Source organism: Oreochromis niloticus, linkage group LG11 (assembly GCF_001858045.2).
Source record: "Oreochromis niloticus isolate F11D_XX linkage group LG11, O_niloticus_UMD_NMBU, whole genome shotgun sequence".
Taxonomy (NCBI): domain Eukaryota; kingdom Metazoa; phylum Chordata; class Actinopteri; order Cichliformes; family Cichlidae; genus Oreochromis; species Oreochromis niloticus.
Genome location: NC_031976.2, coordinates 37,584,313 through 37,594,038, shown reverse-complemented (window position 1 = coordinate 37,594,038; position 9,726 = coordinate 37,584,313). Strand labels below are relative to the sequence as shown.

Here is a 9,726-nt window from a genome sequence, read left to right as displayed (position 1 = left end):
AAATAACGCAAAATGTGATGTCCACATATGTGGACGGCAGGTCCTAGGAGGTTAAGTGAACATTAGAGGAAGTGCAGCTTTTGGGGTCTCAGAGTTATTTACAGAAAGAGTTAAATGTTGGGGCTGAACTGTAAAGTACAGTTGAGTTCATTTTTCTACATCCATCTGGATCAGTGAGTGATGCTGGAGATGGAATTCTTCTGGTGAGCTCATCAGACAAACGACATCTCGTTCATGCTCTTACATGATGGCTGATTTGGAGTTACAAACCACTTGGCCTCTTGTATAAACAGATTTGTTCTTTAAGAGTTTCCTGATGTTTTCTTTTAGACACATAAGTGGGCTTAAGTATGCAAAGTATTGGGGTCTGACAGGGTTTTTATTCATGGGCCTTTTTGTTTGTTCTCAGTGTTTTTGGCAGCTCTCACAGACGACTCTGGGTATTTATAAAGCTTGTATGTAACAGTGTAGCATCAAACCTGTGTCATTAATCACTCTGATTGGGACCGAACTTTGAGATATTTAACCGCTGTGATGTGTATTTCCAAACTCAGTTTGCTAAAAGCTTACATCCCGTGTTTCTCCTAAACACATTCCTTGGATGAAAACACCCCGAGGAAGGACTTTTCACTTGAGGTCTATCAACCCATATGGAAATGAAATAGTAAAAACTTATAAAAGACTTGCATAAGATGTGGCCTACTTCATATAGTGAGTAATATAAGGCTTACATGATTTACTCATGAAAGTGGCCACTTTCTCATTACTTTCATATATTGTTTTAGTAAGTATCCAAAACATACAAGTTTCATTTATATAATTTTTCAAGGGATCTTATATCTGTTTTCACTCTTGTATGCTTTTCATACAAGTTTCACACAAGACAGATCTAAGATTTATATATATATCTTTTCCATATGGGAATCTTCTGCTTATCTGAAGTCAGGCCACGGCGTCAGTAGGCTTCTCCCCAGACACATTTTCCAGTTCCTCCTGGGAACATATAAGACATTCCCAGGCAAGAGGAGCTATATAATCTCTCTCATTGGTTCTGGGTCTGCCGGTATTCCTCTCAGTTGAGCATATTTGGAAAACTTTCAATAAGCGGTGTCCAGGAAGCATCCTAAATAGATGACCTAATCAGGAGCTCCTCACCCAGCCACCCTGCTAAGTTGTATTTTCAGCTTTACACTTTCAGTCGTTTCATGACGGTTGGCTCAGCTCTTGCTTCATCACCACAGTCTGGTATAATGCCCAAATTACTGCTGATGCCGCACTGATCTGCCAGTCCAACTCACACTCTACCTACCCAGAGGAGGACTTATCACAATGTTTTCTAATCCACAGGGTGATCCTGGTCCAGACGGGTACGGGGGTGACGGTGGACTCGATGGAAACCCGGTGAGATTTCTGATTTCTTAGATAAACGTTCTTCTGTTTCTAAGAAAAGCTGTTTTCATGAGGCATGCAATCAGAAGAGCAGTGATCCTCATACAGAGACTCGGGTATACAGGTATACGACAGTATAAATAATGCCTGTCGACTTTAATTCAAATGTTCATTTAAAGTTCAGACTAAAACAAATTGATCACATAATCCCAGCACATGTTATCGATTAAAAGCACTGATAGTAAAAAGCTTTTTGTTTTTTTGCAGGACTTTTGTAGAGACGATGTGTTCCACACTTCAGGCAGTCACTGGATTTTCATCCAAGTTTAAAAACTTATATTTAAAGTGTTGGTTTTTCCAATTACTTTTAAAGCTTTTAAAAATGGGAGGCTGTGCATAAAAATGTCTGAAATTCCTGAACAGTTAATAAAACAGTGAATAAACAGTGAATAAAAAATAAAACCTCTGATAAACACTGTGAGTCAAAGCTGAAAGTCTGCACTTTAGTCACATTTTAATCACTGTCCCAAAGGTATGGACGCAACTTTAAATATTTTCTAAGAAATGATATAAATTCATTTCATTCATTCAGATTGATGACAATGATATACACTCGTAATCAGGCATCAGTGTTGTTGCAGGGAGACGGGGGAACAGCGGCCAACCTGGACCCAAAGGAATGCCTGGTTTTCCAGGATCTCAGGTGAGTGCGTCACTTCATCTGTGCAGCCTATAGTGACTGATTTAAACAGTATCACTGCTCATGATGTTAATAGAGTGTGAACTGTTCCTCCTGCTGTCATGATCCTGGGTCCTTTTGACCCAGCGTTTTGTGTTTTCTATTATGGTACTATGGTTTCTGTTCCTCCTCAGTTTGTGTTCATGCTTTTCTGCCGAGCATTCCTGTGGTTAGTCCGTGTCTTTACATGTATGTGTTCCTGTTTTACTTTGAAGGTCTTTGTCTTATGTCAGAGTGTCCTGTTGACGTTCCCCCACCTCGTCAGCTGTTATGTCTCCCAGGTGTGTTCCCTCCTGTTTCCCATCCACCTGATTACTGGTGTGTATTTATTGTGTGTGTTCACTCGTCCTCGTTGCTGGTTCGTCTGTGTTGTTTCCCCTCAGTCTCCATGCGTCTCTCCGTTTGTATTTCCCCGGACCTTCCTGCACCTTCGTTTCTGGTTTGTTTTGTTAGTTTTACCCAGTTTAGGTTTTCCGGTTTCATGTTCACCCGCCATTGCTGTTTGTACCCACTCCTGTAAATAAATACTCACCTGCACCAGAGCTGCCGCCTTTTGGGTCCTCTCTACAAACTCCACACGCCTGCCACACCGGGCGTGACACCTGCAGGGTAAACATGGATCAGTTGGAGAACCAGGGCCAGCTGGAGGTCGTGGACGTATTGGACAGAAGGTGTGTGACATCACTTCCTATGCCTCGTCAGTGACTGAGTTCTGATGGCACCCAGCTGTAAAAGTGACTGTGTTTTTAGGTTTTTAGAACTGAGTATGGTTACAGCTGACTCTCTTCAGTCAGACAGTGGTTTCTGTATCTTTCCTTTAAATGATGTCGAAGTACTTCCTGTTCGTTTACAACAGAGAAAGCCAACAGCACATAAACACTTCCTGTATCTGAAGTTCCCAGTTCAATATTCTGTTCACACATATTAACATATGAGAGCAGATGGTTTTTAAATGTCTTGAATAATCTGTTGTTGTTTAAGGGCCAACCAGGAGATCCAGGTGTGAAGGGTAATTCTGGATCACAGGGACCCAGAGGAATGCCGGTAGGGAATTTAACATCTCATTTAATGGTTTTTCTTTATTGTCATGACTATTTACATTGTAGATTCTCACTGAATCAATCAGAATCAGAATACTTTATTGATCCCCAGGGGAAATTATTTTTCGTTACAGTGCTCCATTATAAACAAACATTAACAAAGACAGACAATACACGAACTAAGAATAGCACAATATATACAGGCATATATATACATAAAAGTCACTTATTAATAAATAGCTGAAAGAACATGTGCAAGAAGGGTGTAGCTGTTGCAGTAAACAGTGTGTTAAATCCAAATCCAATTTATTTATATAGCACATTTAAAAAGAAAAGGTTTGTGCTGTACAAAAACAAAGTGTAAAACACAAGATAAAACCACTGACACTTACATAAAACATAATAAAACACATAAACTATCAATATAAACACAACACGTATATAAATATCAACTCACGCCAGGCTGAACATTATCGAAAAAAGGTGTGTTTTCAAAAGCGTTTTAAAAACAGGAAACGAAGATGCCCGTCTAATATTAAAGGCAGCGTATTCCAAAGTTTTGGGGCCATAATTGAAAAGGCTCGCTCTCCTCTGCATTTGAGCCTTGATTTTGGGACAACCAACAGCAGCTGGTCAGCTGATCTGAGGGTCTGTGAAGGAATATAAGGGTGAAGTAACTCGGAAAGGTATGGGGGAGCGAGACCATTAAGGCATTTATGAACCAATGTTAGGACTTTGAAATTAATTCTGTCATGAACAGGAAGCCAGTGAAGAGAGGACAAGATAGGTGTTACATGTTCATGCCTGTGGGTAAGAGTCAAGAGGCGGGCAGCAGCATTTTGAACAAGCTGAAGACGAGCAAGAGACCCTTGGCTGACTCCAAGATAAAGTGCATTACAGTAATCAAGCCGTGTTGAAATAAAGGCATCTATTACCATCTCCATGTCACGTCTGGACAAAACAGGCTTCAGCTTTGCTATTTGCCCCAGGGTGGCTGTGGCTACAACGTAGCTTGCCATCACCAGTGTGTGAATGTGTGTGTGAATGGGTGAATGACTGGATATGTAAAGCGCTTTGGGGTCCTTAGGGACTAGAAAAGCGCTATATAAATACAGGCCATTTACCATTTACCTCTGGGTTCAAAAGACTGTGCTCCTGATGTTCCTTCGGACCCAGGAGTTAAGACTGTTTCATCTGGAATTGTTTATTCTTGGGCTATGTTTTTTCAGTCAGCTGCCCGGCCACCTTCAGCTCAGTTACCTGCTCAGCAGTCACCTTCAGCTCAGTTTCCAGTGTCCCCGCTGCCTGTAGCCCAGTTGGCCGTCCGGCCTGTAGCTCAGTCGCCAACTCCACCATCACTTTCACCTCAACTTCAGTCGCTCTCTGTTCAGTCTTCTGTGTCATCGCTAGCTCAGTCTACACTTCCACCACAATCAGCCCCGCTACCTGTAGCTCAGTCTTCAGCCCCGCTACCTGTAGCTCAGTCTTCAGTTCTGTCAGCTACTCAGCCACCATCACAACTAGCATCACTGCAACCTTTATTACAGTCTATAGCTCAGTCAGTAGCTCAGTTAATTGCTCAGTCACAGTCTTCACTTGCCCCTCTTCAGGAGGCTGTGCCTACACTGCCCATTTTGGACTGTTTTTCTAGCGCTCACTCTGAGCAGAGAGACAAACATATTAATACTGAAATATTTCCTCATGAACTGGCTAGTTTAGAGACTGTTACTTGCTCCAGGGCCTCCCCAGAGGCGGAATTACAGACCTCAGCTGACTCTGGACCCCTGGAGGCTAAGAAGCCAGATAAGGACTGCACCCGGCTGTCGCTGCCTGAGCAGGGTCAGTGCTCCGCGCAGCTGCAGTCTGCTCTGTGTGTGCCAGAGGCCCACATGTGTGCTGGTTCTGCTCCGTGTGTGCCAGAGGCCCACATGTGTGCTGGTTCTGCTCCGTGTGTGCCAGAGGCCCACATGTGTGCTGGTTCTGCTCCGTGTGTGCCAGAGGCTGTTAGGGTTCAGAAATTGAGGAGGAAGACCAAAAATAATGACCACTGATCCTGCCGGGTGCAGGTAGACAACATTTTAATGAATACACATGTGGAGTCCAACACTGTGCAGATTCAGTGTTGAACTGTCTTACAATAGTCAGAACAAAGACTTTATAGGGGTGAAATAGTACAGCCCCCCCCCCCCCCCCCCCCCCCTTCTGTTACCAGGCAGACTCAATACAGCATACGTCAATGCAAAACCACAAACGTTCAGTGAACTTTGACATAGTTTAAAAGAACATCATCTTCGGCTCGAACCGAGGTGCTTCCCCCAGCTCGTCTTCGCTGTCGCTTATCTCTGGGACATCTGGTGTACTTCCTGGAACAGACTAACACGTACGCACCCAAACTTTGCAGTTACAGCAAAACACATCTTAACTTCTTACCTACTAAATGAGTCTACTTATATGTATGTGTATGTGTGTGTCAGCTTCTGCCGCCCTTTATTTCACCCTTCACTTCATCAGCTAAACCTTGTAACCTTTCCACCAGACAGAAGGCCAGCACGTACACAACTGAAACTATGTGTGTAAGTGTGTCTCATCCTTAAATGCGCTCTCAACTCACCCGTTGCACTTCTGACCTTTCACCAGAACAGAGGCTCATCCCTACATGTAATAACCTAATTGGAACTATATATGTAATATGTTGAGTAAATGTTTTAATCAAGAGCCTCTACTGAAAGCTTAATCCAAAGATATAAATGCATAATAAAATAACCTGCTCTTAGCTTGCACTTAGACTCTGCTTTCGGTTTCACTTCCTGCAAAGCATGTAACTTCAAAAACATGTAACTTCCTGTCTTATTTTGGCACAGAGTTACTCTTTCACACTGCAGTCTGCATATAAACATTTAAGATTATAGATTCAACTCAACAGTTTAAAGTGGTTCTTACTGGACTTGTAATAAAAGCTTAATTGGGTACCAATATATTTAAACATCTAAATGCAATATCAATATTAATAATTAATGGAATAGTAATAATGATCATAAAAATAGCAGCAAATAATAGCAGCATAATATCTTACTACTCCTGACAAGGCCCACGTGCCTGCTGGTTCTCCTCGCCTGCAGCAGCAGCTTCATCCTCACCTGCAGCGTCAGCGTCCTCATCCACGCCTGCAGCGTCAGCTTCAGCCTCGCCTGGTCCAGCCTCAGCGTCAGCTTCGGCCTCCTGAATGGTGTCGTCGCCGCCGCTGCCGCCTTCCGCGCGGTCGGCCTCCGGATTTGTGTTGCCGCTGCCGCTGCCTTCCGCATAGTGCTTGATGGTTTTTGGGACTGCACTTGGACACATTCAAAGTTTTAACAGTGTTCTGGACTGACTGACCTTCAGTTCTTAAAGTAATGATGGACTGTTGTTTCTCTTTACTGAGCTGATTGGTTCTTGCCATAATATGAATTCTAACAGTTGTCAAATAGAGCTGTCAGCTGTGCACCAACCTGACTTCTGCACAACACAACTGATGGTACAAACCCCATTAAGAAGGCAAGAAACTCCACAAATGAACCCTGACAGGCTCACCTGTGAGGTGAAACTATTTCAGGTGATGACATCATGAAGCTCATTGAGAGATGGCCGAGGGTTTGCAGCGCTGTCAAAGGTGGGCAGTTACTCACAGGAATCTAAAATATAAGACTTTTTTTGTTTTTAAGTCCTTGCCCCTGTGGGTCCTCTACCAGAGGCCTGGGAGCTTGAGGGTCCTGTGCAGTATCTTAGCTGTTCCCAGGACTGCGCTCTTCTGGACAGAGATCTCCGATGTTGTTCCCGGGATCTGCTGGAGCCACTCGCCTAGTTTGGGAGTCACTGCGCCTAGTGCTCCAATTACCACGGGGACCACCGTTACCTTCACCCTCCACATTTTCTCGATCTCTTCTCTGAGCCCTTGGTATTTCTCCAGCTTCTTGTGTTCCTTCTTCCTGATGTTGCTGTCATTGGGAACTGCTACATCGATCACTACGGCCGTCTCCTTCTGTTTGTCTACCACCACTATGTCCGATTGGTTAGCCATCACCAGTTTGTCCGTCTGTATCTGGAAGTCCCACAGGATCTTAGCTCGGTCATTCTACACCACCCTTGGGGACGTCTCCCATTTTGACCTCGGGACTTCCAGGTTATACTCGGCACAGATGTTCCTGTACACTATGCCGGCCACTTGGTTATGGCGTTCCATGTATGCCCTGCCTGCTGGCATCTTGCACCCTGGCTTCTATCTCCTCCTTTGGCCGGCCTTCAGTTAGCCATTCCTGATGTGTCTCCTTGATTAGCAGACCACTCATTTGTGCTGCCAGACACTCATGGAGTGCATCCGCTTCTTCAGCAAGTAGGCATGAATCAAGCCCTGGTGCTGTCCAACTCTTCATACTGGAGACCCTTTCTTGGATATCTGCCACTGTGATGGTTACAGGACCCTGTTCAGGAAGGTTGCCATGCTCTGCCCTCAGATCCACTAGCCACTGAGCATTGCTGTTATGGGTTGTGTCCTTCTCCCATATGCTCTTCCAGTATAGCTCTGTCTCCAGCCTTGGTGGTGCTGTTCTCATATTGTTCCCCTGCCACTGAGAGTACACCTTGGATGGTTCTGTGGAGAACAGCTAGTTTATTCTTCTATCTTCGATCTCTCTGGTGTACCGCTTCAATCCACTGGCCAAGGCTGTGAGTCTTTGCTTGGCAGTTTCCAACACATCTTGTATGGACAGCTTGCTAAACTTCTTAGGTACCCCTTTCTTCATCGCACCTTTCTGCAGCTCTAGTTGGTTAACTTCCCTCTGTGCTACCTTTATCTTAGCCTCTAGTGTCCTTCCCCAGGGAGGGTACTGCTCCTTGTGGCTGTCATCTTGTAGCCAAGCATCTCCGTGTTCACTGGTGCCATGGTGTAGATAATCTGGTTGGTTTCTTTCAGGTCAGTTCTTCTCACACTCAACACTCCTTCTGTCATACTTGGGGCTTGGTACTCATCTCAGGTGGGGTGATGATGTCTTCCTCCTGACCTGCTGGGGTTACCTGCGTAAGAGCTTTCCAACAGCGCCCTGTTCTCATCTCCTGCCCACGTATGCCTCCTTATTCCATTAGCCCACTTCTCATCAGTGTGTCCTCGTTCTTATTTATAATCACACACTCACTCTTCCATGTTTCTGTCTGTGTTCAGGGTCTAAATGGCAGAGATGGATTTGGACTTCAAGGAACTAAAGGCACTAAGGTAGACCCACTCTTTACGATTTAAAATGATCACTTGTTTCCACCAACTTACATTGTGAATCTGTTTATTGTTCTGCTGTTCATCAGCTAATTAAGTCACTTCAATTAATGGAAAACCAGAAGAAACATAAAATAGAAATATGACAGCAAGTTCCTGTGACTATGAGTTACCTAGTTATGAGTTCTCTTCATCTCCAGTGACATTTCAAGGCAGACATACGGTTTAAAGTTGTTGTTTTTTTTAAGTTAAGCGTTTTTCGTAGACAGGTAGTCACAAAGCGCTGCACACAAAGATTAAAATAAACAGTACGATAAATAGCAAAATGCACAATATACACAATATAGAGTTTAAATGTAAATGAAAAATATAAAAATGTAAAAAGCATTGGTCAACAGAAAGCTTGTTTAAACAGTAAAGTTTTTAACTGCTTTTTAAAGGATTCCTCAGAGTCAACCAAACGTAGTTGTAGAGGTAGACTGTTCCACAGCCTTGGTGCCACAGACTGAAAGGCTCCGCCCCCTTTCGTCTTCAGTCGTGTTCGGGGAGCAACCAACAAACTCTGAGTCTGTGAGCGGAGACGGCGAGCAGCAGGGTATTTTGTGAGAAGCTTGGATAAATAATGTGGGGCTTGGCCATTTAGTGCTCTGTATGTTAAAACAATAATTTTAAAACGAATTCTAAAATCTATTGGGAGCCAATGTAAAGAACATAAAATAGGAGTGATGTGAGCTCGCTCGCTAGAGCGAGTTAGTAGTCTGGCTGCTGCGTTTTCCATTTTGCAGCTTGGAGGCGAGAAAGAGATGATTTATCCAAGCTGGTAAACAGGGAATTACAATAATCTAAACGCGATGACACAAATGCATGGACAATTTTTTCCAGTTCAGCTAAGGAGACCATATGTTGCAGTTTAGAAATATTCCTTAAATGAAAGAAACAGGAACGAGACAGAGATTTTACGTGTGAGTCAAGGCCCAAAGAAGAGTCAAATATTACTCCAAGATTTTGAATATTTGGCTTAGCAGAAGAACAGAAAGGGGCTCTCAGCGAAGACGGTCGCACTTTTCCTCCTCTCCTCCTTTCCCCTATCTTCCCTGCTTAGCTGCTTATGTCCTTGTCTTGTCTCGTGTTTTTTTTCTTTCACTTCCCTGGAACACTCTCTCACAGTCTGTGTCTAAAAACCTAAAGAGAACTATGGATTTGATCAACTGGTCTCTGAATGCTATTGACACCCTCTTCTCAACGAGAAGTCTGGGCTCGGGAGAGCCCGAGTGCCCTGGAGGGACCTTCCCTGCCGGACGGGTGGCAGAAATGGAGGA

At 43.9% G+C, this 9,726-nt stretch overlaps 1 long non-coding RNA gene across 1 annotated transcript; it reads left to right on the top strand.

Annotated features, from left to right (window-relative positions):
• Positions 1-936: 936 nt before the first annotated feature.
• On the top strand, positions 937-1,683 carry LOC109204145 (uncharacterized). Its single transcript, XR_002063701.1, has 3 exons — positions 937-1,245; positions 1,348-1,401; positions 1,657-1,683. It is a non-coding gene; the product is annotated as an uncharacterized LOC109204145 (long non-coding RNA).
• The last annotated feature ends 8,043 nt before the right edge of the window (positions 1,684-9,726 follow it).